This window comes from Nansenia antarctica, assembly GCF_963989245.1.
Source record: "Nansenia antarctica genome assembly, chromosome: 8".
Taxonomy (NCBI): Eukaryota; Metazoa; Chordata; class Actinopteri; order Argentiniformes; family Microstomatidae; genus Nansenia; species Nansenia antarctica.
In genome coordinates this window covers 41,035,417-41,042,916 of record NC_137678.1, presented here as the reverse complement: position 1 = coordinate 41,042,916, position 7,500 = coordinate 41,035,417, and the positions used below count along the sequence as shown (strand labels likewise).

General features: G+C 43.3%; 1 protein-coding gene across 1 annotated transcript in view; it reads right to left on the bottom strand.

The window, feature by feature from the left end:
• LOC308164198 (fibulin-1-like) overlaps positions 1–7,500 on the bottom strand; it is a gene marked incomplete at both ends in the record, with an annotated part of 28,684 nt that overhangs the window by 6,921 nt on the left and 14,263 nt on the right. The gene's annotated exons all lie outside the window — the stretch shown is intronic.

Here is a 7,500-nt window from a genome sequence, read left to right as displayed (position 1 = left end):
GCGATACCAAAATATAGAACGAAAAAGCCTAGCATGGGTTACAACAATGACACCACACACGAATTTGGACGAATGACAAATAATACTATTAAGTGCAGAGGCTGAGAATGCACTTAAAGTGATTCCAGATAGCCTCTGGTCCAAAGGAAAGACCGATGTGGGATTAATTTTTAAAGTAAAACCAGTACGGGTCAAAGCCAAATCAACTTATCGACCCAATGTCAGACAATACCCATTAAAAGACGACGCCCGCATAGGTATCAAACCAGTTATACAGGACATGATAAAAGCAGGCATTCTTAGGGAATGCCCCGACGCAGAATGCAATACACCAATATTTCCTGTAAAAAAGGCAGACCAAACGTCATGGAGAATGGTGCAGGATCTCCGAGCTGTAAACCAAGCCACACAGGGCGCGGCTGCAGTCGTAGCAGATCCTCACATTCTACTAAACAGTTTATTTGCAGGACAAACATACTTCTCTGTTATAGACCTTAGCAATGCGTTCTTCTCCATCCCAGTGGATAAAGATTCACAGGGGTGGTTCGCATTTACATACGAACACAAAAAATACACATACACACGCATGCCACAAGGGTGGTCTGAAAGTCCAATGATTTTCCACCAGGCAATGCAAAATTGCCTGGCGGACCTTCATATTCCAGAGTCCTCACAGATTCTGCAATATGTAGACGACCTGCTGGTGGCCGCCCCCACCAAACAGGAATGTATGGCCGTCACGATCCAGTTGCTACAGCATCTGGAAAAAACAGGAAGTAAAGTATCGAAATCGAAACTGCAAATATGTCAAGAAGCAGTTGTGTTCTTAGGACACACATTAAACAAAGAAGGGCGTCGCATTAACCCAGACAGAAAAACATCAATGACGGCAACACCACAACCACAGACTAAGAAACAAATGATGCAGTTCTTAGGAATGACAAACTACTGCAGGGCTTGGGTGGCGGAATATGCCGCCATCACCCAACCCCTGCTGAATCTGATATACACAGACACATTAAAAATGAGCGATAAACTCGATTGGAACACGGAAGCATTAGACGCATTTAATACACTAAAACAAAGTCTAGTAAGCTCCTCCGTACTCGCATTACCAGACTATGGGAAACCATTTACTCAGATGGTAGATTGCAAACAAGGATTTATGACCTCAGTATTGACTCAAAAACATGGAGAAAAACAGCAACCCATTGGGTTCTACTCTAAACGATTAGACCCAGTATCATTGGCACTTCCACCGTGCGTTCAGGCTGTCTGCGCGGCAGCAATGGCAGTACAGTGCACGGCAGAAATAGTCCTGTTCCACCCGTTGAGGTTATTAGTACCGCACGCTGTCTCCATGTTGCTGAATGAAACAAAAATGGCGTTCCTCTCACCAGCTCGTTTCCTCGCTCTGACAGCCACGCTACTGTCACAACCTCACATCAGCATAGAACGGTGCACAGTGTTAAACCCCGCTACACTGATGCCCACCCCAGATGATGGAAACCCCCATTCGTGTAAAGAGCAAACAGAACAAACTTGCAAACCACGGCGAGACCTAAAAGATACTGCACTAGGGAAAGGAGAAGTGTGGTATGTGGATGGGTCTTGCTCAAAGTCACTGACAGGACAGAACATGACAGGATACGCTGTAGTATCAGACACATCAATCATCAAAGCTGGCAAACTACCACACTCACATTCAGCTCAAGCAGCTGAATTAGTAGCATTAACAAAAGCATGTGTAGCAGCCAAAGGAATAGACATCACATTATACACCGATAGCCAATATGCATATTCAGCGACACACACCTTCGCTGCACAATGGGCTAGGAGAGGAATGAAAACCTCTACAGGAAAATCCATAACACACTCAGAACTGCTGACCAAATTACTGGAAGCAGTTCTGCTACCTCGCTCCCTAGCTATATGCAAATGCGCTGCACACACCAAAGGAACAGACAGAACATCGAAAGGAAATGATTTTGCAGACAGAACAGCAAAAGAAGCAGCTGTGGGTAAATACGGAACTGAGATTCTCGTCAACACAAAACCACTTCCGCAGCCAATACCATTTGAAGCTATTATAGACATGCAGAACAATGCATCAGACAAAGAAAAAATTAAATGGGCTAGAGACAACGCAGTCCTAGGGACGGACAAAGTTTATAGAATAAATGGGAAAATTGTTTTACCACAGAGTCTCTACAAAACAGCAGCTCATTTGATACATGGGGTTTGCCACGTATCAACAGCAGGGATGATTAACAGGATTAATGAACATTTTCACACATATAATTACACACAATTTTCAAAAAACTTTTGTAGATCGTGTATGACCTGCTGCAAACATAATTCACAAGGAAATGAAAGACCAAAGAGGGGCAAGTTCCCCTCTGCAAAACATCCATTTCAACACATGCATATGGATTTTATCGAACTCCACAGCTCTGGGCCAAACAAGTACAGATACTGTTTGACCCTCATCTGTCCAATGTCAAAATGGGTTGAAATAGTACCCTCAAAAACGAATGATGCACTTACAGTGGCCAAAGCCATATGTAACCGCATCATTCCAAACCACGGCATCCCAGAAAGAATATATAGTGATAATGGCTCACATTTCGTGAACGAATTGATCAAACACGTGTCCAAACACCTGGACATTGAACTAAAGAATCACTGTTCCTATCACCCTCAAAGTGCAGGATTGATAGAAAGAACAAACGGCACAATAAAACTAAGACTTAAGAAAGCAATGGAAGAAACGGGGCGAAGGTGGGAAGAGTGTGTTTCTCTAGTGGAAACATACATGAGAATAACACCGACACCTACGGGTCTGTCCCCATTTGAAATAGTAAATGGGAGAAGGTTTAGACTACCCATAGTAGACGACATTAGGGAAGTAGATTTGGCAGAAACGGAAAACACACTGGCCATGTGGATGACCCAGCTATTTAGGAAACAGGAAATAGCCAGAACAAATAATCTGCCAGACCTTTCTGTCTCCCTACAGGATCCAAGACTACAACCTGGTGACCAGATCCTCATCAAAGAAATAAAGAGAAAACATTGGCACAGCCCGCGGTGGGTTGGGCCATTTGAAGTACTGTTGAGCACCCCAACTGCTGTCAAGATCGCAGAACGAGATACGTGGATACACCAAAGCCATTGTAAGAAAGTGACATTGTTCCCCTCGAACGACGGGTAGTGGTGGAAGTCCGGCTACAAAGGCGGCCGTCCTGGTAGTGGACGGTACGTCTCAAACCGGTGAAGAATTCTCCAAGATCCACTACCTCTTAGAATGAGGGGACCACATCTTTTTTGGACAATGGTGTTCCTGGCCTTAGGCCTCACTCTGTTAATCATAGGACAGACTCCAGAGCAAGATACTGATATTAATACACGAACACGACGATATCTGGCTGACCTAACACAAGACACAGACACCGCCACACACCCTTTTCTGACTAACACATGGTACAAATATGTTCACAGACAGGCGCAGAATAGGAATATGACTGACTGTTATGTTTGCTCTCATTTGCCTGTCTCAGCCAGCCACCCCACTCTGTGGGTGGTTCCGCTCTCAAGTCGACAAACAGAGTGCCTCATAAGCAGAATAAGTGGAAAAGACAAATCCCCATATTTCTGGAACATTAGGCCCCTATGCGCAGAAACGCTCCCCTTGCATCTCCATTTGCCCAAACCACTCTTGACCCCTCTAGTTAGATTCGAACCTGGGGTCGAGCTCGCTAACTGCTTTACTAGGAAGAAAGGAACAATTCCTCTAGGGAAACTCCCTAAGATAAGATGCCAAATTACTTGGACAATACCAGAGACAATAATATCAGAGTACATTATAGGAATACCAGAGACAAGATCACAGTACATTATAGGAAAGGGCAGAGTACAGCTCGATCCGGATCTCGATGAGAGCCTTAAAGGTTCAAGAATGGTTCAAGAATGGTCGAGAATTAACGATTTCCCTAGAAATGGCACTCGGCCACTACAGGGGATATATTGGGTCTGTGGGAATAAGGCATACACTCATCTCCCAGATAACTGGGCCGGGGTGTGTGCTCCCGTTGTCCTATCAGAACACACTTACATCATGACCCATGACATCTCCTCCCGACGAACCAAACGAGACGCCCAAGTCCAGGCACACGACCCAATCTGGGGCAGTGATGTCCCAGATGACAAGAAACTTTGGACTACTAGTCAAAAGATTGTACTTGCATTGTTCCCCGGGATAGGGATAGGGAAGCATTCCCTGCGCATAGAAACCCTGAACTATCAATTAGAGACATTTGTAAATGCATCCCTTACGATAAACGAAGCCCAGAACCGCGAAATCGATCAGATCAGACTGATGGTACTCCAGAACAGAATGGCTCTTGACCTATTGACTGCAGTGGCAGGAGGAACATGTGTGATGCTTAACACCACATGCTGCACTTACATCACAGACAACTTACACTTGCCCAATATGACTGACGCTTTGAACCGACTCCGTGACTTGCAACACATCCTGACAACATCCCACACTGATCAGAATGCGTGGGGATGGTTGGATTGGCTGAACCTAGGAGGCATGAAACAACTATTAGTAAAAGGACTAATGATTTTCTTTGTTGTAATGATATTTCTGGCTGTGCTCGTTTGTTGTGTCTTCCCCTGCTTCAAAGCTATGACCAACAAACTGATTTCAGGAATATTTGTACAACAAATGTTGACTCGAGAGATTATGATGGAACCGAAGTACCAGCCTCTAACCCAAATTGAGAAAAATGAATATTCATGTCTGTGATCTGTACGGCGACGTTGAATGACGGTTGAACTAGAAAATGTGGAAACAAGATAGCTCTACCTGAATAAAGAGACGGATGTTTGTATCGTGATAAAATATGAAAAACAGCAGGGAAATGTTAGAGTTAAAGACGATGTTTTCATAAATGATAAAATGATAGAGTTAAATGTTCTATATAATTCTTTGTATCACTGTGTAAAACCTTGTACACCCTTTTACTCCTGGGCTCTGTATATGAACCTTGTACACCATGAACCTTGTACACCATGAACCTTGTACACCCTTTTACTCCTGGGCTCTGTATATGAACCTTGTACACCATGAACCTTGTACACCCTTTTACTCTGGGTTCTGTGCATGAACTTTTTCTCACCCATTGTCCACCCCTTATCTTCAGTTTCAGCTGGGCGTCCGCTTCCTGTCACTTCCTGTCATTGTGTTGTCTGAATCGCCCAGCAGAGAAACTGCTCATGATGACTTTCCCATGACTGCACTTCCTCATGAAAAAACTGTCTCCGCCTTTTTCCATTCTGTTCTAATAAAGGCTGACTTGGAGAGTGGAACTTCAGATCCATTTGGACTGACCCTTAAACACGGTCTCTCTGAATCACTCTCCTTGCAAGTAAACTGAGCTCCTTGACTCCGCGTCTCTTTGTGTCTGAAAGTCTACTACGGTCTGTGGAACTAGCGCTGGTTATCATCACCTGTCCTACAAACAGGCTAAGTCAGAAAACAGTGGCGGCTCCTGCCAAATCTCTCAGGGGGGGCAATTGTTGCGTTGATGGTTAAGGTGACACGTTCAAGGGTAAATTCACCTAAATCAGCGGGCTTAAATAAATTGACTCTCACAGCCATTGGTATTCAGTTATCACATATTTTATTTTAGGTGCAGCAAATCCAGGATAAAGGGCAGTGGCACAGGGGCTGATAATGTGCAATGGATGGATAAAACTATTTACATACTACAAAATACAAAATATGGACGGCATACATACTGCTCACTTGTATTGAAATTTAGCTCGTCTCTCTTTCAAAGCAGCAAAACAATCAATGACCCTCTCATTAAAATCAGGCATCTTCCTGACTAGTTCCCTCTCCATTGAAAGCATGGCCAGTGCATTCAGGCGCTCCTGGCCCATTGTGTTTCGCAGGAAGTTCTTGATTCTCTTAAGGGTCGAGAAACACCTCTCAGCTTCAGCTGTTGTCATGGGAGTAGTAATTAGGATGTTCAACAGAGCTACAGTCTCAGAGAAAGTCTCCTGGAGGTTGTAACTGTGTAGAACCTGGTACAGTGCCAGTGCACCAGAGCAGCCCTTGAACTCAGCACTCTCATAGACAAGGGACAGCTCAGTCTTGAGCTTCACCTGGTTCAGCATGGGGTATGCCTTGACAGTGGTGTTCAGAGCCTCAACAGGGAATGCATGGCAGTGCTGTTGGAACATCTCTCCTTGGAGCAGCGTGGCACTCACAAGGTGGTTGGTGAAAGAAAACCTTTCTTTGGAGTGGGCCAGGATTGTGTCGCAGATCTGTCAAAAGTATGGGGTGTGAAAGAAAATGTGGAAATAAGCACTTTGGAAGTACAACACTGAATAAAGACTGCTACCATCCCATCCCTGAATGTAACTCTGATTGGTGGTGATTTTCCAACACTGTGTTTCAAAACTTGGACCTACCTCTTTAGACAGCCTCTGCTTCTCTTCTTCTCCCAAGACCCTCCTTGATGTTCTGGTTCCTGTGGCTTCTTGCTGCTGCTCTTGAGATGAGCTTTGGTCCCTGAAGGCAGACAGACCAACAGTGTTAAGATTTCAAATAAGAAAATGTAGCTGAACAATCTGCTGTCTTGTAGTTGTAATTGTATCTACAGTAATTTCTGAAATGTAGTCTAACGATGATTTAAGGTCTCCAGGAGAGAGGGATCTGTTTTAAGTATAACAGTTGACTTTAGCTTTAACAGGCTGTGCACATGAGTCACTCCCGACCACTTAGATATCTTGGAGCTATTTAGGTAGATATGCTTATTCTTGAATATAAATATGTAGGTCTATCTATTCACAAATTAAACCTCAGACATTTTTAGACATGTTCTATATATTAGCCTAATACATATATCAAAAAAAAATGCTTAGTTGTAATTCGCTGACAAAATGTATTGTTTGATACATGTAATATACTACATTACATTAAGTAACTACATATTAATATAATGTAACATAATACATTAAATGCAAAGTTTTGTTGCAAAAAAGAAGCTTCGCATAGCAACCTACCAAATGAATAGTGGAATATCCTACTCCAATTACTCGGGCAAGCCCTCATTTTAATTCAACTCATTGTTATATAAGCCTACTAGTTTTACCGGCGCCTTTCCCATTCATCATAGCATGCATACATTTGATTATTACAAAGTTCTATATTACGGAGAAGGTACAAACTATATTTTTTGATCTTACCTTATGGCCTGCATGCTGCTTGTGGACGGCATGTTTTATGAAGACTGCGTCAATGTCAACCCCTCGTAAATCCTCGGTTATACGATTTTCCAATTTTCCCTGCCTTTGTATAAACTTGCTTTATAATAAAATTTGGTCTGGGTGGTCCTAATTCCTTTACTGTTAATTTCTCCTGGTTGCTACGACGGCTGAACGGTGTTTCTTTTAAGGATTCAACCGAGTTGTTCAGAACAT